The sequence below is a fragment of the Musca autumnalis genome, unplaced genomic scaffold, assembly GCF_047663935.1.
Source record: "Musca autumnalis isolate F117 unplaced genomic scaffold, ASM4766393v1 scaffold_1, whole genome shotgun sequence".
Classification (NCBI taxonomy): domain Eukaryota; kingdom Metazoa; phylum Arthropoda; class Insecta; order Diptera; family Muscidae; genus Musca; species Musca autumnalis.
The window spans coordinates 215,369,871-215,391,856 of record NW_027411644.1 but is presented as its reverse complement, the minus strand read 5'-3'; positions in this window follow the sequence as shown (position 1 = coordinate 215,391,856).

Here is a 21,986-nt window from a genome sequence, read left to right as displayed (position 1 = left end):
TGATGTATTTCATTAATGCCGCGTCCAATTTCCTCTTTTACGGCTTGAGTCGTACGCTTGACCTGCCCCATTTTCATAAAAAAGGTCCAATGATTCCTCCAGCCCAAGAACCACACAACACAGTGACACGTTGAGAATGCATTTGTTTCTCGTGAATCTCTCGGGAATTTTCCTCACCCCAATACCCAATTAACGAACTCCCTTCGCTGTCCATAGTTTTCTGACTTCAGTTCCTGAGTCAATTGAACTTTGTATGTATGGAGATGCAAATCTTTCGTCAAAATTCGCTGCATAGTGGATTTGGAGACACCAATTTGCTGACATCGGTGTCGAATTGAGGTGGATGAGCGACATCATCAAGTACAGCTGCGATATTTTCGGGCGCGTTGTTGTCTTTGCATCACAAACAGACCCAGTTTCGGCAAATTTATCCATTAATGTCTTTACAGTTGACTATTTTGGAGCATTTTTGTGACCCCAAATTGATCGCGAACTGTAGCCGCAAAACTTTCACCAAATTGGTAAAACAATTTCACAATGAGGATGCGTTGTTCATTCGTGTAGCGCTCCATTTTTACTAACCTCGTACCTTCTACTAGGAAACAATAACAGATGGTCAAATGTCAAACAATGACACTTCGAATGGCGCCAAATTTAAAAATTGCGGTCTAGTTGGGACACCCTTTAGACGCCCTTTGAACGCTTTTACAGTATCTTCTGGCCACGAAAATCATTGACCACGCCTTTTTATACCCTCCACCATAGTATGGAGGGTATATTAAGTTTGTCATTCCGTTTGTAACACATCGAAATAATCATTTGCGACCCTATAAAGTATAAATATTCTTGATCAGTATAAAATTCTAAGACGATCTAGCCATGTCCGTCAGTCTGTTGTAATCACTCTAGCGTCCGCAATAATTGAGATAGAGTGCTGAAATTTTGCACCCGAGCGTCTTTTTTCCATGGGCAGGTCAAGTTCGAAGATGGGCTATATCGGTCCACTCTTTGGTATAGCCCCCATATAACGGTACCTCCGGATTTAAGGTATTTTGACGTTCTTCGCCATATTTGCAGACCGAATTAGCTATAATTTGGCACTTACGGTTTCTAGTGATCAGCAAACTTATATCCCAAAGGATATGGGCATAGGTTTTGGTATAGTCCCCATATAACGGTACCTCCCGATTTTCGGTATTTTGAGAATTTTAGCCACAATTTTTAACCGAACTACCTGCAATTTCACATTTGAGGCTCTCAGTGGTCGTGAAATATCTCCACCACACATCGTCAACATAGGTCCATGGTTTGGTATAGCCCCCATATAACGGTACCTCCCGATTTTCGGTATTTTGAGAATTTTAGCCACAATTTGTAACCGAACTAGCTGCACTTTGACATTTGAAGTTCTCAGTGGTCATGAAACATCTCCACCAAACATCGTAAACATAGGTCTATGTTTTGGTATGGCCCCCTTATAACCGTACCTCCCGATTTTCGGTATTTTGAGCATTTTAGTTACAATTTTTAACCGAACTAGCTGTAATTCGACATTTGAGGTTCTCAGTGGTCATGAAACATCTCCACGAAACATCGTCAACATAGGTCCATGTTTTGGTATAGCTCCCATATATCGGTACCTCCCGATTTTCGGTATTTTGAGAATTTTAGCTACACTTTTTAACCGAACTAGCTTAGTTTGCCATTTAAGGTTCTCAGTGGTCATGAAACATCTCCACTAAACATCATCAACATAGGTCCATGTTTTGGTATAGCCCCCATATAACGGTACCTCCCGATTTTCGGTATTTTGAGAATGTTAGCTACAGTTTTTAACCGAAATAGCTGTAATTTGACATTTGGCACTTACGGTTTCTAGTGATCAGCAAACTTATATCCCAAAGGATATGGGCATAGGTTTTGGTATAGTCCCCATATAACGGTACCTCCCGATTTTCGGTATTTTGAGAATTTTAGCCACAATTTTTAACCGAACTACCTGCAATTTCACATTTGAGGCTCTCAGTGGTCATGAAATATCTCCACCACACATCGTCAACATAGGTCCATGGTTTGGTATAGCCCCCATATAACGGTACCTCCCGATTTTCGGTATTTTGAGAATTTTAGCCACAATTTGTAACCGAACTAGCTGCACTTTGACATTTGAGGTTCTCAGTGGTCATGAAACATCTCCACTAAACATCATCAACATAGGTCCATGTTTTGGTATAGCCCCCATATAACGGTACCTCCCGATTTTCGGTATTTTGAGAATGTTAGCTACAGTTTTTAACCGAAATAGCTGTAATTTGACATTTGAAGTTCTCAGTGGTCATAAAACATATCCACTAAACATCGTCAACAGAGGTCCATGTTTTGGTATATCCCCCCATATAACTGTACCTCCCGAATTTCGGGAATTTTCAGTGGTCACGAAATTTCTTCACAAAAATTCGTCAACATGGGTCCAATTTTGAGGGTCTACATTGTTTTGGTGAAACTACCCCCAATTTGACTCTTGAAGTTCCCTGCAGCTACAAAAATTTTCCGCCAAAAAATTTAAAGATAGGTTGACTCTTTGATATAGCACCCTAGGTGGTACCTTTCACCTAGCTGAACACATTTGTTAGATTAGATAACACTGTGCAACAAAATGGAGGTGAAAGTCTGGGGCACGGAAAATTCCTCTTGGGGAAGACAGGCCTTGGTGAGTATATTATGAACCCCGAAGGACAGATCCACCGTGAGTCGAACTTCCGCGTTATGGCGTGATGAAATTTTTGTTAGAGACCCTGTGGGCCATCAGGAATTAGCGTTATATCTTGGTTCACTGTTGCTTAAGTGCTCTACAAAAACAACAAACAAAGATATAATGCTAATTCAGGATGGCTTACAGGGTCTCTTGCACGCCATAAGGCGGAAGTTCGACTCACGGCGCATCTATCCTTCGGGGTTTTTAATATACACACACCAAGGGCTTTCATCTCCAAAAGGAATTATCTCTGCCCCAACATTTGTGTTCACAGTGTAATTTAAGCAATAGTGGGAGGCAGTAGGAGTCTATCCATTGTCGAAAAGTTGTTCCACCTAAAATTTTGAAAGGACCCTAATTATTCCATTTTAATTAAGACCATTTTATGGTAGAGTGTATACGACTGTATACCTGTTTCTTGATACGCTGGAATCAAATAAAGTTATTGGCTCCCCAGTAAGGGCTGTACGGCGGATGACCCATCAATTCCACGTTTTGTCCGCTGGTTTGAATCGATGTGTGAGAGCTCGCATTGTCATAATGCAGAATGATTCGTGTTCTCTTCTTCGTTTTTTCGAATTTATCAGGAGACTTCTAGCAAACAATTAACCGTCCTTCATTTCTGAAGCCGTATAGTCGCCACACGGTCAGTTTTGCCTAAAAAACAGGCCACAATTTTCTTCGATGGGCTTCTTACATAAGATTTTTTTTTGTGCAGGAGCTATTATGCTCAATTGAAAGCAGTCTTCAGCAATGGTAAAACTGAGATTATGGAAACAGGCGGCTAGAGACACGATATAAAGCTTCTCTTCCGTCAATGTCGCAACAAGAACAACATCCCACTAAGATTTATCCTCTTCAATGACAAGGTTTAATTTAATATTCACCTTGTCATTGAAGAGGATAAATCTTAGTGGGATGTTGTTCTTGTACTTCGTACTTCGTAGCATGTTTGATGAGTATGTGGTTCTAAAATATGTGTTCAATAAAATCTGCTCACAGTGACTTCCAAAAATTACCTAAAATTCTGATAAACTAAAATTTTCATCATTGTATGCGTGAGGTTTTTTTTTCCCGAATTGCATTTTACGTAAGATTGTGCTTCAGGGATACGAAGTCATTTCCCAAATGTACAGATTTTTGTGTGGTCCGCATGTTACCTATCGTGCAACGCTCCCTTATTATCTGTACTAAAAATCGCTAAGCAAAAAAGTGTTTGTCTTTTGCCATGGTTTTCGATCAACTTTAATTAGATATTCCCCCAATTGGAAGATGAATTATGTAAATTTATGAATGTTGTATGTGTCTGAAGTGAATGACCTAAATTTCTTGATGAATCATTTTGTGTGTTGAGATTACTTCAATTGAATAATTTGAAACAGTTCTTGGGTTTATCTGCAAATATGTGTACGTATATCGACTTATCTGTTATATAGCATGAATATAATGGGTCTATATATATGTGAATGAAATGTTTGTATATGAAATTCAACATGGATTTCACTTAATTGGTTTATTGTATGATTTTTAACTATTTTATAATTTGTTTATTATTCTTCTTCTTCCTTATTATATAAATTTGAACACAAATTTGTATTTGTTTGTTATTTTTGTTTGTTTGTTTGTTTGAATATTATTCTATAGATTGCTGAAGGTATATGTGGAGGAGGGGAGTACTGTGGTATCATTTTGTATTTGGATTTTAAAGGTACTATGGTATATATATTTTGTTTTGTTATTTTGTGGTTTTTATACAATAAATAAATGTATTTGTTGTTGGTTTTCTAAGTTTGTTCATATTAACGGTATGCTTTGAGGGCACTACAAGTTTTTCGTTTTCTTCTCCTTATTATGAGATTAATAATTATAATAACTTTAATACTTTGTATGTCTGTGATAAATTTCCTGTATATTTTTTGGGGAGTTTTCTTTTGTATTAATATTCTTAAATGCTAGCTTTATTATTTACTTCCTATGTTTTTCTCTTTATATTATTTTATCTTACATTATATACACACATTAATACAAATGGATTTTCTTCACATGCATGAAAATGTTTTTGTTGGTTTGTAATAATTGGAATAGTTTACATAGGCTTAACGAAGGTTTGGATCATAAGCAAACTGATTAACTAAGTAGAATCGTTTTGTGGATATTCTCAGGTCGGGTAAACAACACCATCACTTTGTGGTAGATAAAAAGCATTCATTATTGATTTAGACTTTTTCCTTAGAGATGCTGTGCTGGATTTTATAGAAACGTAGACCTATATCAGTGACGAGGAATGTTTAAGTGGTGACCCCCACTTGTAAAGCCCAAAAAGGTAATATTTCATGATTTTTTTTTTTTCAGGAAAACTGCTAAATTTTTTGGTAGATTTATTTTTTTCATCGGGAAAATCGTAACATCCTAACCAATGGTCTGAATTTTTTTGTTGGAAGACATTATGTGGTTTTGTGGCAAATGGCCGGCCACGAAACCGTTTTTTTGTAAAAGCGTTTTGCTGTGTCAACTCTAGCTCGAAAACTAGTTAACCGATAGTCATATTTTTTGTGGGCCTATTTAGAAGATAAAGGTCTGTGAAGACCTTCATAGATCGACATTTTAAAAATATTAGATTTTACTCAAATGGTGGACCAAAAAGCTCAACATTTAATTTTTTTTGCTTAAAAAACGGACAACAAATTTAAAAAAAATCGATCGGTGAAGGACTATACGAGGGCTGCACGAAAACCACCTGGCATAGGGAACACCGCGTAATGCCAGGTGCCATTTGAATTTTTTTGGGAAGTGTGATAGTTTTTAGCGTAGACTCACTCAGGACAGTTTGTCGTACGACCATGTTATGCGTTGTTTATAGAGACTTGAAAAAATCACTTTTCAAAAAAATGGAATTTACTTGTGAACATTTTCGTCCATGAAGTTTTCACAACTTTCGACGTGGATAATCACCACAAGACTGTAGCGATCAATTTAAATCTTTGTACGTCGATAAAGGACCATCCTATAGGACTATGGTCGGTACTCGCCAGAAAACATAGGTCGTGAGGGTCGCCCAAAATCGGTTGTTGTACCAGAAAAAAATATGTCGTGCATGAACGGCTAATGCGAGATCGCCATGTTAAATACCGTGAGATAGAGTTATCCTTGGGCATTTCTTTCACCAACTAACATTTGATATTGCATAAGCACATGGCTGCAAAAATGAATTTTCCTCGTTAGATCCAGCGAAATTGGACAATCGCTCAAAAAAAGGCTCCTGTGAATTGGTTCAAAGAAATTGTGCATAAAATCGATCGCGGTGCTTCAATCGACGTTTATAAGATCGTCATAGACGATAGCATAACATAGCATCTATGCTTTGGAGGCTGAAACAAAGCAGGAATCTGAAGTTTGGGTCTTCGAAAGGGAACCAAATCAAACGAAAGTTGTTCATGTAAGAAGCACTTCGAAGCAAAAGGTTGCCTGTTTCTTCAGAAAAACTGACCGTGTGGCGACTATACGGCTTGAGAAATATAGGACGGTTCTGAGTGGTACACTATAATTTGTTTGCCTGAAGTCTCCTGAGAAATTTGAAAAACGAACAAGAGAAAACAAATCATTCTGCATCATGACAATATGGGCTCTCACACATTGATACAAACCAGCGCCTGTTTGACCTGACAAAACGTGGAATTGATGGGTCATCCGCCGTACAGCCTTGACTGGGGATCGAATGACTTCATTTGATTCCAGAATATCAAGATAAAGGCGTGGCCAACGATTTTCGTAGCCAGTTTCTGTAGAAGCATTCAAAAACAATTTTTTGGAGATGTCTCAATCGGGGTGGAAAAAGTGATTCAGCAATTGATTTGAACGTATGAAAAATCGTATAAACATGCTGGAGACTACTTAAGAAAACAATGAAAATATTTTTGATGGTAAATATTAGCGTTTTCATTGTTAGGCCCCCGTATCTTAATGTCCTTGATAACCCCACAAAATTGTATGACAATCGGTTCTTAGTTATCGAGCTAGAGTTGGCTTCGATTTCAAAAAGTAACTTCGAGAAAACACGTTTTTAGATTTTATGTTCCAAAGCTCATATCTCTGGCATATTGTTCCGATCGACTTGAAATTTTTTTTTTCGATTTTCTGAAATTTAAATGTGAGGTCACCCCTTAATGAATATTGTTATTTTTTGGTTCTGAAAGGCTATAAAATCGGTTATAAAGAAAATATCATTCGCTTCCATTTTTTTAGGGGACAAAAATTGTGATACGATGTAATGGAAAAGGAATCACAACAATACCTAAAGGTAACGCCTCACGAGTTTAGTTGCGGTTTTGTTGTTAGTCGGAGGTTTAAACATCTGGTCTTCAGTTTCAACCCGGTGGATGAAAGACTTGCTACATTTCAAATGAATGCTAAATTGAAGACAAGACAAGGACAAGGAGGAGCAGACCAAAGCGCTTCGAAAACACACATTACCGGTGTCCTGTCCATGACATTTAAATTATTCTAGGAGATTTTATTGCCAAAATTAGAAAAGAGAATATCTTTGGTCCAACAGTCGGGAAATTCGTTCTCCACTGTGAAAATCTGACAATGGAATGACGCTGATAGGCTTCGCAGCGGCGCAAAACCGGTAAACCAGATTTAAGCATCTCAACATTCATAACGATACCTGCCTGTCATCAGTAAAAAAAAAAAGAAACAAGTAAAAAAGTATCAGTCGGCTTTGTCGACAGAGATATACCCTCGGTCTGTGAGAATTAAAATTTTCGCCTATTGACAACATCGAATCTAATACCGGCTACTCAGATTTTGTGGCCCTTTTTGGAAGTATGAACTTGGCGACAAAAAATATATTTGGTTTGAAGCTCAAAAGTTTTGCGGAGGGTGTACTGGTAGGAATGGTCCGGCATAGTCCATTTTGGAAGTCGATATTATTTTGGGAGCCATTCCTTTCGATATATATTGTGCACACCAGTCATTTCAGTTGGTCACCGTATAACTTATTGGGTTTGGGCCACGATGATAATTTCCAAAGGATCTTCGAACAGATCCTAAACTGCACTTAAACACACATGTTGAACTTTTTCGGGGAAGGTAGCCTAGTAGTAGCCCCGATAGAGCCCATCTTCAAAATTAAACTTAGTTTGGACATAATATTACGAAGAACAAATTTTTACAACAAGGCGAGTATATAGCATATTATCAATCATAAACGAATTTGAGTAATTAATGATTGGTTTTCGGATCCGTCATTACAACAAAATCTGCAATGTTATCCCATTTTCCGAAATGCCTTTTTTGAATAGGATCGTTATTTTTTTACTTAGAAGCTTGTAAGTTTGCAAGAGCATGTATTTGGGTGCCGCCGTGGTGCAATGGTATGCACACCCGCCTTGCACGCTGAAGGTCGTGGGTTCGATTCCCAGGTCAGTCAACATGAAGATTTTCAACGGTGGCAAAATACCCCTCAGTAATGTTGGCGACATTTTCTGAGTATTTCAGCCATGTAAAACTTCTCTACAAACGGTGTCTTAAGACACACCCACCGTTCAACTCGGCGATAAACAGTAGGTCCCATATCATTGAGCTATTATGAATCGGGATGCTCTCATTGATATGAGAGAAGTCTCACTTGTCCCGTATGAGATGTTTGTGGAACAATTAATGTATTTTAGTCTTATGTATTAGATTCAATCAAAAAACTAATTTTGACTTTTGTGGAGATAGGACTTTTGACATTTATGGAAACAATATTCTTTTTCATGATGGAATCTCCCAAATAAAGTCCTTGGCGTTTAACCTTGTGACCATTTTTAATGAAAGCATTTTATTTGATTGATTGCATCACGCAGAAGAATATCGATGCATTACTTTCTCAACCTCGTATCTAAGAAATATTCGGTTTTGACTTTTTTATATCAATCGATTTCTATTTTTGCGTTTTATTACGGCAACAACTTATTGTCTCAAAAAGTCGTCGCTATTCTGTAAAAATGAGTAAAAACTATTCTCGTATCTCATTCACTTTTATTTGCGTAAATGCAACAAACTCGTATCTTAATATCCAGGCGAAACGGCTGAAGCTAGGATCCTGCAATTTAGAGTGAGGGTTTCTAATGGCGATAAGGTGTATGATAAGGCAGGGTTTTTGTAAATTCGTACTAGAAGGGTTCGAAAAGTTCTAAAATGTACTTAAAATTTTACGATTTGAGTGACTTACTGGTAGGCAACAGAGAGGCGAAACGGCTGGATCTAGAGTCTTGAAATTTTGAGTGAGGGTTCCTATTAAGGTGTAGACGTGTAAGTGGGTTGAAGGTATGCGCCTGAAAAAAATATTCACATTGATATCAAGGTCTCGAGGCTGTGTGGTCCATAACCGATTTTGACCTTTAAGATGACGTTTTATGAATTTTATATGTTTGCAATGTTTGTTCTTTATGGCATGAGTTGAATCTCTCTTGGCATTAAGGCCTCAAGTCTTTGGGCGACCTTAAACGCGAAAATGCAAGTGCTAGCGTCAAACGCCGAGACACGTATCTCCTCTTTTTTGTCTTCTATAAAGCTGCAGTATCAGAATATGGTTAATTTGTTCATGTTGCTCGGTGTTATTAATATTATTGTTAATGCAGCAAATTCGTATCTCAATAAATGCGTTTCGGAAAAAGATTACTACTAATATTCATAGATGCACTCAATTCCCTAATAATTGCCTTTTACACTTTTATCCCAACACCGAAGTATCAAAAGATAAATCGTTTGTTACTTCTCCTGTAAAGTTGTATTTTATAAGATACGAGGTTGAGAAAGTAGGGCATCGAATATACTACATGATGCTAAGCGAAAAAATATTTTTTAGCTTTTAGTGCATTTATAAATAAAACACTGTAGCTTAATTTTTTTAAATTATTTTTTATTTTTAACTTTATAGTAAATACAATTTTTTGACCACTGAGAACCCCATAACCAAATTACAAGCAATGTTGGCCGAAAATATAGATTGGTATATACCAAAACCTGGACCTGTGTCCAAAATATTTGTTGGGGAAGTGTCTGTACCATTGGGAACACCAAATATCAATATGGTGGCACCATTATATGGGGGCTATACGAAAAAATGGTTCCATATTGTTTTTGGTTCATATTCACGTATTGTTATCCAAATCTAAAAAGTGTGAAAAGTTTTAGTTCGTTTGGTTGTTGTTGTAACAGTGTTTTATTATTATGTTTGTTGTTCGTTCTCCTGATCAATCTATCTCCAGTTCCAGGAAGGGGGCTACTTCGATGGGATGTAATCACAGATCCACTGGAGTCAGATGAGTAGGCTTGGCGGGGCAGTTGAATAGGTGCGTAGTATCGTGCGGGCCCATGCCGCATACTGCGCAGATGTCTTGCACGGTGCTATCGATTCCCGCAGCTGACGCTCTTCAGCTGCGATAAATGGGGGATGTACTCCGATGACTGCATTCACACAATAATTGCTTATGGTCTTAGCAACTGTGTCCGTGTGAATGCTATTCAAACCTGGCTGATATGCCTGTTGATCCAGATGCTCTCTCCTATATTGTTGGACCGCCGTCTCTAGAGCATGAATATCCTTCTTGATATGGCTGGGTGTATCGGTGGCCAGCAGATGATGATTGTGATGGCTCCCACGGTAACACCCAAGCAAGTACTGCAACGATAGCATCTCATTATGTTGTAGTTCTGGAAGAATCTTTGCCTCCTCATGTAGATGGTCCACTGTAAATTTGCAGCTGTGTTAAAAATGAATTACTAGATTTGAACCAAACAGACATGAAACAAAGCAAGTTAAACCAAACACTGTAAAAATGTTGAACTTTTGTGAGGGAAGTATCCTAAGCAATCGGACAATTTGTCCCATTTTTAAACTTAAATTTGGAACAAATATTACGACATCAGAGAGATATGTGCGATATATCATTCTAGAGAAACATTTTGAACTTTTTGGGAAAGTACCGGAGGCAATGGACCGATAAGCACCATAATCGATTATCTAAGATTCGCAGAAATATTAATATATGCAATGTTTGAAGAAGCGCAGTATTCGGTTCGAAAGATGTCTTGCGTACGACCATGGTGGCCATAGAGATTTTTCATAGCTTTCGGGTCGTAGTCTCAGGAAGTATGGACTTGCCCCTGAAACTAAACTTGTACCGCTGTGATAAAAGACCCATGAAAAACCTACTCGAGAGCAGGTTTTAAACTGTATTTTTCCGAAAATTTTTGAATTTTGTGTTGGGAGGTACCCAAAATTGTGGACCGATATAGTCCATATTCAATCCAGAACTACGTCTGAAATCAAGAGTTGTCGTGCGCACCATTTTTCCAAGAAATTTTGAACTTTTGTTGGGGAGGTAACCGAGGGAGTTGACCGATATGACCCATCTTCTAACTTGATCTATGTTTGAAAAAAATGGTACGAGTTTCAAATTGTACCGTGTCCCACAGCCAGACGGAAGGGCGGAAAGAGCTAAATTGACTACAGATTTACCGAAACGGATTTCGTAGAAACATTCTTGGGGTCTAGAGTCATTTATTCGATAAGGCACATTTTGATAGTATGAAAATGTATATACCTTCTTTACCGTAATAGTTCTGAAGTATTGATCAGTTAGTAGTTTCTACTTCTCCTACGAATAAGTCTTAACGTGGTGAAGCAGTGTTCACAAACGAAAGGAAACCAAATATTCAATTTTAATTCACTACAATTCATGGAGGAGGGTATGAAATGTTTTGCCTGACCGAACGCCGTTTTTACGTGTTTACTTTCTGTTCTGTATCGATTTTAAAATCGTTGTGACAAAAATGGAAAATGTTGGTTATTTTGTGAAATATGACAACGTTGAAATAAAACAACAACAAAAGTGTAAATTTTTAAATTAAAACAATTATAAATAATTTAAACTTTATTTAAAACAAAAAATAAAATATAGGAATGTAACAAACGAATTAAAAGGAAAAAAACTTAAACACTAATAAAATAAAAATAATAGTATAAAAATTAAGATTAGCAAAAAACTGTTAGATTGTATGTGAACTATTGTATTGCAGTGTGGAAAGTTAGTTTCTTTGGGTATAAATATTTATGGAAGTGCATTGATACAGATCGGTAACAGTATAAGACACACAATTGTAAAATATTCATTGAAGTGTTACATATTCATTCCAGTATTCACGATCATAGATTACTATTACAGAATACATCTTATCAATTGTTCACTATTTTGTAAAATTTTTATTTGTTACCAATTTCTGTATTTAACAACAGAAAAGTTTTAAAATCGGACAAAATATTACAATTTAGCATCATCTTTGTTATCGATCTGTACTGTTTGTGTGTGTATGTGTATGTTAAAGTTTTTTTGGTTTTGGGCTATTGCATTATGGTTGATTGAATATCACTGTGTAAGACATTTTAAGATTTATTAAAATACTAAAAAAAAAACTAAAATAAAACACAAAAACTATAACAATTAGCCTCAATTAAGTGCAAATTAAAAAATAAATACAAAAATAAATTCATTACAAAACACAATAAAATTTAAACGGCATTCCAATGTCACATTGATGAAATTAATATTGTACATACATTTATAAAATAACAGATTGGGATTTGGCAGTTTTTTTTTTTTTGCATACGAGGGTTGCATGATAACTTTTTGGCCTAACAATGAAAATGCGAATATTTACCATCAAAAAAGCTCTATTGTTTTCTTAAGTAGTCTCCAAAAAAATTTCTACCGACAATTCTCTTCTGGAAAATTGTATACCTTCAATATAATATTAAATTTCAGCTAATTTAAATTTTCCAAAAATGTCAGAAAAAAAGGCAAGTAGAAGAGGGCTATAGTCGGACGGGGCTGACCATGTGATACCCTACACCAATTCCTCTAGACACTGTTTTCCACTGAATTTATTTTATATGATTGCGACACTATACTACTATACTCTACACCACTATCCGTCCATTTAAACCTTGTACACACGCTACAGTACGCAATTTTGATTATATCGTCACCAAATTTTGGGTGTTGATAAGGGTCCCGGAGGGGAAAAAGCCTATTGATTTTGGTGATGGTAGGATAATATTCAGGGGTCGGAATGGGCAAAAAACTTATTTGGAGAAAAAGTTAACGTTTTATTTCAAAGCACATATCTCCGCATCTATAAGCTAATGAAAGTAGAAAATATCGCCTTTACAACGATGTATAGTAGGTTGTCGTAGGTGGTCAAACAACGAAGATATCGCAATAGTCGCTAATACAACCCAACTTTTCATTTTTGCGATTTTAATAATAATGACGAATGTCACAGCTTTGGATGTGGAGCTTCCAAAAGCAAAGCCTGATCATGAAGGTAGAATATCCCATCTTTACAATGATGCAAAGTAGGTTGGCGTAGGTGGCCAAATAACGGAGATATAGCAGTAGTCGGTAACACATCCTAGGTCGCAATTTTGATCGGATCGTCACGAAATTTTGGGGGTTAATGGGGGTCCCACAGAAGAAGAAGCCTACTGATTTTGATGATGGTCGGATAACACTCAGGGGTCGGAATGGACAAAAACTTATTTGGAGAACATTTCACCGTTTGATTTCAAAGCCAATATTTCTGTTTCTTTAAGAGGTATAACAAAAGCAAAACCTGGCAAGGAAAGTAGAAAATATCACCTTTACAACGATGTAAAGTAGGTTGTCGTAGGTGGTCAAACAACAGAGATATCGCAATAGTCGGTAATGCATCCCATTTTCCGATTTTGTTGTAATTACGATACATGTCGCAATTTTGATCGGATAGTCACGAATTTTTTGAGAGTTGATGCGGGTCGCTCAGAGGAAAAAGCCTATTAAGTTTGGTGATAGTCGGATAATATTCAGGAGTCGGAGTAAGTAAAAAGCTTATGTGGAGAAAAGTCAACGTTTTTTTCTTATGCCAATATCTCCGCTTCTGGTAGGAGTATTCCAAAAGGAAAGCCCGTCAACGGAAGAAGATTAGATTTCCTTTACATTGTTGCAAAATCGGTAATGCTTCCCATTTTTGTAATCACGCTAAAAGTCGCAATTTTGATAAGATCGTCACGAAATTTTTTGGTTAATAGGGCTCCCAGAAAGGAAGAAGCATACTGACTTTAGTAATTGTCGGATAATATCACAGTGAACCGAAATTTGGGGGGGGGGAATTCCTTTTGGGGGTGAGAGCCCTTGATGAGTATATACAAAATTTGTATATTATTGCCACAATGGTTTATATCACTTGTTAAATGCTATTCTATCATCTTTTCAAAACTGCTGAAATTTTCCTTGATTTTTCCAGTGTTAAAATGTAAATGAAACATCTAGCGTCACTATGGTTACACTACACAAAATTAAAACTGTACAGGGATCCGTATGTACCGTGCTGTAACTCTGTTATCTCACCACGTACATCAGCATAATTGGGATTAATTGAATGGTCCAGAGTTCCTCCTTTAAATGTAACTTACGGAGGTAAAACATAACTTTTAGGAATATAAAAAATTTGTGGTTCATTTCCCCCGCTACATATTATCTGATCATCACGTTAAATTGTAAGCTTCGTCTTTGTCGTAAACCTTACTTAAAATTTCGCGTCAATCATACCATCAGTGCGACCTGCAGACCCGCTACAAAATCGGATAATAATGTTGTTTTTGGTCCATTTCATCCACTAAATATTTCACGATCAACACTAAAAACTAATCGTTTATATTCTGGTGGGAACCCGACCTTAATACAAAATATCGTGACGATTGGTCCATCATCTACAGACAGATCGACACAATTGTTGAACTTTTGTGGGGGAGGTACCATAAAGAGAAGATCGATATCGGCCATTTTAGAAGTTTAACTAAATTTGGACAACATATTATGAGATCCAACGTTTGGACCAATTCGGTTGCCCCCGTTCAAGGGATATCGTGTATACCAGTTTAGTGACATTTTTCAAATATTGGAGGGAAGTACAGGAAGTTGTTGCCAATCTTCGAACTGAAACTAAGTTTGGACACCTTTTGGGCTGTTTTCTCAAGAAGTATGGACTTGTCCCTAGAAAAACTTTTACTGTCATAATTGAGGTAGCGAATGCAAGTTGCTTCAACAAAAATCAAAGTTACTCGAGAGCAGGTCTTAAAGTGAATTTATCCGCAAATTTTGTGTAGGAGGTACCCGATTGAGTGGACAAATATAGTCCATATTCGAACCTGATGTATATCTGGTAGATATATTAGGACGTGTTAAGTATGGACTAAATCGGTCGCTCTCTTCAAGAAATATGGTGCGCACATTTTTTCCGAACATTTTGGAACTTTTGTGAGGGAAGTACCAGAAGGAGTGGACTGCTATGGCTTATCTTCGAACTTATACTAAGTTTTGATAAAATATTACGAATCCCTTATTTTGGACCAAATGGGCAGATCCGTTCGAGAGTTATCTTGCGCTCCAATTACTACTTCCATGTTATTTTCGCAGGAAGTATCGACTTGCCTCTGATGAAACTTGTACCGTCGTATGGGGGGCAGTGAATGCAAGTTGTTACAACAAAAATCAAAGCGATTCGAGAGCACGTCCTAAACTGAACTTTTCCGGAATTTTGTGTGGGAGGTACCCAAAGTAGTAGATCTTAAACTAAGTTTGGACAAAATATTATGAAAGCCAAATTTTGGATCGAATCGGTTGATCCGTTCGAGAGTTATCGTGCGCACCAGCCAGTCAGACAGACGGACGGACATGGCTAAATCAACTCCAAATTGTCTGAAACACATTTCGTCCAAACATACTTGGGGTCTAAACGGATTATTTCGATGAGACACATTTTGCCCGTATGAAAGTGTATATGAAGAAAAGACAAAATTTTTTAGTTTTCCATAAAAAAAAAATTAAAAATTTTTTTTTAAGCTACATGAATGATTTTTGGTACATAGATTGGGAAAAAATTCCCATTCTTAAATCTGTTCGAGATACTAATTTTGGTTGTTGCGCGCAAAAGTTATGGCGGGTTCAATTCTGATAAAAAGAAAAAAATCTTTAAAAGACTCTCATCATTATATTGACAAACTCTTTTAATTAGGGGCTCCCTACATACTATATGGTTACTGAGGTCCCATAACTTTAGTGAAAAAGTTGTAAATTTTCGCGGAAATTAGGAAAGCATTCAAAACAATTGGTAGTTTACAACTTGTTCTAATAAAATTCAAGCTGTTTATCGATCTGAAAAATATATAAAAAATATGTACGTAATCTAAACATCGCGAAGATTCAAATGAAACCAAAACTATACAAATACCTTTAGCGGTTTGCATATTATAGCAAAAAACAAAAAATATATTGAGGAAATTTATAAAAATTTTGTAAGAGAAAATATTTATTAAAATTTATTTTGTGAGTTAGTTGAACAAAATGTAAGAAAAATAGGTCGGAGTTTTTCTTCTATTTTAGTTAAATTTCACGCAATAAATCACATTTTTTATTCTAATCACTTCTCGAAAACACGCTAACATCTAGCAGAAGATATGGATATATTTCAAATAAATGTTGGGTTCCTTTAAATGGGGTATAATCTTGAAATAAAATTGTATCGGGTAATGTTCATTTTGAAATGCGTGTAAATCGCGAAATCCTCAAAATCACTTGATGCGCATGCGGTTTACCAATACAGCGAATTCTTCTCTTTTAATTTGTACACTTTTGCCAGGATTTACTTTGGCCGCTAAGATGTAGCATCGTCTGCAGTTTAGTGTGCAACAAACTGTATTACGCTTATATTTTGCACAAAGTGCATACACTTTTTATGCGCATCCGATTTCACTATCAACCGTGAAAAAATACATCGATCGAATCCTATTTCGATCAAATCCATCAAGAACCGTGGATGTAGCATCACACACTATTTTTGGGATAAATCGGATACAGCTCACATGCCACTAAATTTTTTAAACCGCTGTTTTCGCAAAACCGCGAATGATGTGTCAGTTTTTTCATTGACAAGAAAAAGATCCACAGAAAATGCGACTAAATCCGCGATATTTTCAAAAACATTTTTCGCACATTTTTCGGTTTTTGCAGTTGCTGTTTTCGCCGTTCTAGGGGATGGATTTTCACGATCTATGATTTATATGATCCGGACCGCCGAAAAACTAAAATATCGCGGGGTACCAGCACACTCAAAAGGATATTGTAAATACTGTACCCAAAAAATAGGTTTTTTAGAAAAAATATCGCACTAAATTTTGGCCTTTGGCAGTAGATTACTCTGCTGCTGTGTGGGCTACATACTTAATATACATATCAGATTATGCGAAATCGCGAGTTCTTTAGTCCTATAATTGGTTTTTCGAAATATCCGAATGCGCGTCCCAGTTACATAAAAAATACAAAAAACACCTGAAATCCGGCTTCAAAATGTCAGCATCCATAAAAGGTAGATGCAGTGGAAATTTTGGAAAGTGATACATTAGAAGTGTAATCTTCATTTTGTGTTCTCCAACTTTTACTTTGGACAGATGTCCGTCATTTGAATGGTTTAATCAGAAATCGAATAGCAATCTAAAAAACCTGTTTAGATTCAACGTGTTTTTACCTATGGTTTTTCCTTTACGCGGTCGTAACTACCACGTAAATTAATTTTTTTTTGCTAAATTTTTGAGCTTTGTACAAAAACATCTAAATTAATCCAGCAATAGTCATAGTTACTGGCAAACTACAATAGTTCGCGTATTATAATAGTGCAAACCTTGGCTTCATGGAAACTAAAAAATTTTGACTTTTCCTCATATACCCTCGTTAGCATAAATGCTGAGGGTATAAAAATCGCTGGAGGGATTTTTAAATAAATCGCGATAAAAATTCACATTTTTAGGTTTTTACGATTTTGCTTGGAAACGGCAAGTCCTATCGACATAATTTTGACGGCTACAACATTTTTTCAGTCCCATTTTCATAGGACTTGCGATTTAAAGCAAAATCGTGAAAACCGAAAAAACCAAACATGTGAACTTTGACCGTGATTTATTTAAAAAACATCGCAGGTATAAGCACCCTCCAGGTAAAGTTGATTGCTTTCATTGTTTTCTGAAGTAGTCCCAGCATGATTTACACATATTTTCATGCGCTCAAAGCAATTGTTGAAGCATTTTTGCATTGCGATTAAGACACCTCCAAAACATGATTTTTAACGCTTTTTTCGAAATTTCTTGCACCGATTGACACGGGCTCCAACGAGAAAAAACAGGTGTTCATGCAATCAAATATTAGTTAGTGCAATAAATGCCCATGGTATATAACATGGCGATCACGCACGACTTACATTTTTCTTGACACAGCGGGTGTTTTTGGACGAATCTCACGACCTTCGTTTTTAGCGAGTGTCGGCTATAATTGAATTCATTAAACCAGTTTTTCATAGTTCTATAGGATGGTCCGTTATCGACATAAAAAGATTTAATTTGATCGATGCACTCTTGTGATTATCCACATCGAAAGTTGTGAAAAATGATCGGACGAAAATGTTCACAAGTAAATTCCATTTTTTTTGCAAAGTAATTTTTTCAAGTCGCTGTAAACGACACAACACATGGTCATATCGCTCATTTACTCAAAGAGTGACACATTTCAAAAAATCGAGTTTCGAGAAAAATGCGTTTTAATTTGGCGACTAAAATTTGACTTCCCAACTTAAAAAGATTATTACACAAAAATCAAAATAGCTACGTGGACCACATTTTGCAAACAGCTAGCCAGATATCAGTGCTAAATGCCTGTGCAAGATCAAACATGATTTGAAGCGTTTTATTGCTTCATAAACTCCAAAAACTTTTCTATTGAATTATGCGAAACTCGTAGTAAATCAGCTGTAACTCATCGAGTTTTAGAGATATCAGCATGAAAATTTGACACAAGATAAAGTAGAATTCGTAAAAAATAGAAGTTGCTAACTGAAAAAACGCATTTTTTGAGTTATGCCACTCTTTGAGTAAATGAGCGATATGTTAAACTGTCCTGAGTACGTTTATGATAGAAAATGTCAAACTTTCCAAAAAAGATGTTATCGTGTAGCCTTCGTAAGAGATGAAATTCTTAATAATTTTCTACACATGAATACATAAAGCTAACAGATTTACCTTATGTTTCAGGGTCGAATTGTTTCCAAATATTGTGCAAGCAAATCGAAAGTAAATACACGCCATGTAAAAATAAATAAAGGGGGTGGTATTATAGGGAAGTTCTTCTCTTGAACTGCCAACATCAAATAATGTCTGTCAAAGTAAGCTAATGCCGCACATTCAGTCTTAAAGCATATTGGAAATAATGCCCATGGTAAGCTAATGCATTCCGCACTTTTACCCATAAGAATGTTAAAAACCTGAGTTGGGTGTTTGGTTAGTAAAATACCTCTATAAAAACATTGTACCATGAAAAACCAAAGAAAAACAAACCCCTTACAGCCATGATTTGAGAATTCTCACTTGGTATTTCCGGACTCTTTACAGAGTACCTGAAGTTTGCGCTTTGGCGGATGACTTGGAAAGTACAAAGCTGTTATTATCGCCTTGCTGGAGCTATGATGGAATCGTAAAGATAACAAATGGCTACGCATTCTATTATAGTTGACATGAAAGGAAATAGCTAGTGTAGGTTTTATGGTAAATCGCAGAGGTTCTTTAAAATCAGCCTCATCCGCCGAAGAGAAATATTAAAAGACCATGATATTTTCTACGAGCGCCCAGAGAGAGCATACGAGCGGTTGCCGCAAAATCAAACTTGGATACCAAAAACCACCACTGTAACCATGCAGTCAATATCAATACGAATCGCCAAGGAAAATGTAGGAAGAAGAAGAAGAAAAACGTAGTTTAAGAGGAAACAAGTAAATAAGTATCAGTCGGCCTTGCCAACAGAGATGTACCTTCAGCCTGTGTGAATTGAAATATTTATGTATTTAGGGGGTTTTCAGAATTTTGGGCGCATGACCTTGCCGACAAAAATATGGATTTAGTTTAAAGCTCAAACGTTTTGCGGGGGAGGTACAAAAGGGAATGTACCGACATAGTCCATTTTGGAAGTGGGTCTAATTATGGGAGTTGCCCACGGAAAACATAATATCACTGTAAACAGGGTCACTGGGAGTATCTTGGGTAAACATTTCCAAAGGATCCCCGAACAGACCCTTAACCACATTTAAACAAAAATATTGAACATTTATGTGGTTGGTATCCCAAGGAGTGGATCGATAGAGCTTACTTTTGAACGTAAATAAAGTGTGGACAAAATATTTTGAAATCCAAAGTTTGGAGCAAATCGGTTGCATTGTTTATGAGATATTGCGCGTACCATTTTAGCGAATATTTTGGAACTTATTTGGGGCAGGTACCGAAAGGAGTGGACCTATAAGCACCACCTTAGAATTTTATCTTAAATTCGAGAGTTGTCGTACGAGGGGCACTAGAAAACCTTCTGGCCTAGGCAACACGCAGTGTCGCCAGGCGTCATTTGACATTTTTTGGAAAGTTTGACACGTATTAGTCTAAGCGTATTCACGACAGTTTGACATACGACCATGTGTTGGGTTGTGGCTTGATTGTGTGACGACGTGTTATCTCACTTTGAAGCTGGGGTAGGTTCAGCGGGTGCCAGGGTCGTCACAAGAATTTATTTCAGATATTGGACGTAAGGGAGAGAAACTCACACTGATATATTTTGTTTAATAAATCGTTATAAATGTCTTTATTTACTTAAAAACTATCACTACACTACACTGAACACTTTGACTGCACGGCAACAATAACACAAAAACAGCTTGTCGTTAATACGGGAGCATTGAAAATTCAGCAGCGGATCTGTTGTTGAAGTTATTAACGAGATGCAGCAATAGTGGCACGATGATTTAGGTTGGATGACGGCGAGTTGTATTGGCAGCGGCTTGGCCACAGCGGCGACCCGATGTGGATGGCGTAGATTGTTACTGGCGGCGGCTTTGGTACAGCGGCGGCCCGATGCGGATGACGACGAATGGTGATATTGGCCACTTGGACAGTAACGGCACGATAAAGATGATGGCGGCAGCTTTGACCAACTGCCCGGTGATGAAGCGCTATGATGGTGGCAGATTTGACACAACAACTGCCCGCTGATGATACGCTATGATGACGGCAGCTTCGACACAACAGCTGCCCGAAGCTCACAACGATGACCCGTGGTGACGCTATGCTGACACGGTCAATGTACGATAAGTCGGCGTCGGCGCAGTCCTAAGAATAGGGTGTATTGCTACAGCCCCCACTTGGCCCTGCGGTCAGTCGGCGTCGGCGCAGCCCGAAGAATAGGGTGTATTGCTACAGCCCCCACTTGGCCCTGCGGTCAGTCGGCGCAGCCCGAAGAATAGGGTGTATTGCTACAGCCCCCACTTGGCCCTGCGGTCAGTCAGGCGTCAACGCAGCCCGAAGAATAGGGTGTATTGCTACAGCCCCCACTTGGCCCTGCGGTCAGTCAGGCGTCAACGCAGCCCGAAGAATAGGGTGTATTGCTACAGCCCCCACTTGGCCCTGCGGTCAGTCGGCGTCGGCGCAGCCCGAAGAATAGGGTGTATTGCTACAGCCCCCACTTGGCCCTGCGGTCAGTCAGGCGTCAACGCAGCCCGAAGAATAGGGTGTATTGCTACAGCCCCCACTTGGCCCTGCGGTCAGTCAGGCGTCAACGCAGCCCGAAGAATAGGGTGTATTGCTACAGCCCCCACTTGGCCCTGCGCACGGTCCAGTCACCACAACGAGTTACGGCTTATTGTTCAGCTTACTAAGGCTCAGACCAACCAAAGTTGCGCACCTTTTCTTCTTCCCAATCAACCTCACTCATCAGCCATCAACAGACGACTGCCCCGAATGTGTGAACAACAGCTCCTTTTATAGCAGAACGGCCGCTCACTCCATCCACTCACTGCTTTCCCACAGGCAATGTTTACAGTACGTTGTTCTGTCAGTGGTACTATTAATTGTCGCTTTAGTCTCATTCTTAGCCGCCAGGGGTGCATATATGTGTTGATGTTTAATATCCTCACTAGGTGGCCTGTTTGACCGTTAATATTTAAATGATAATTTAAATAATTTATTATTTCAAATATAAAGAAAATAAAGTTTACTTCATCCATTAAAGGTAAATATATGAAAATTAATTACAAAGCATAAAATAAACACATTAATATTCATAGA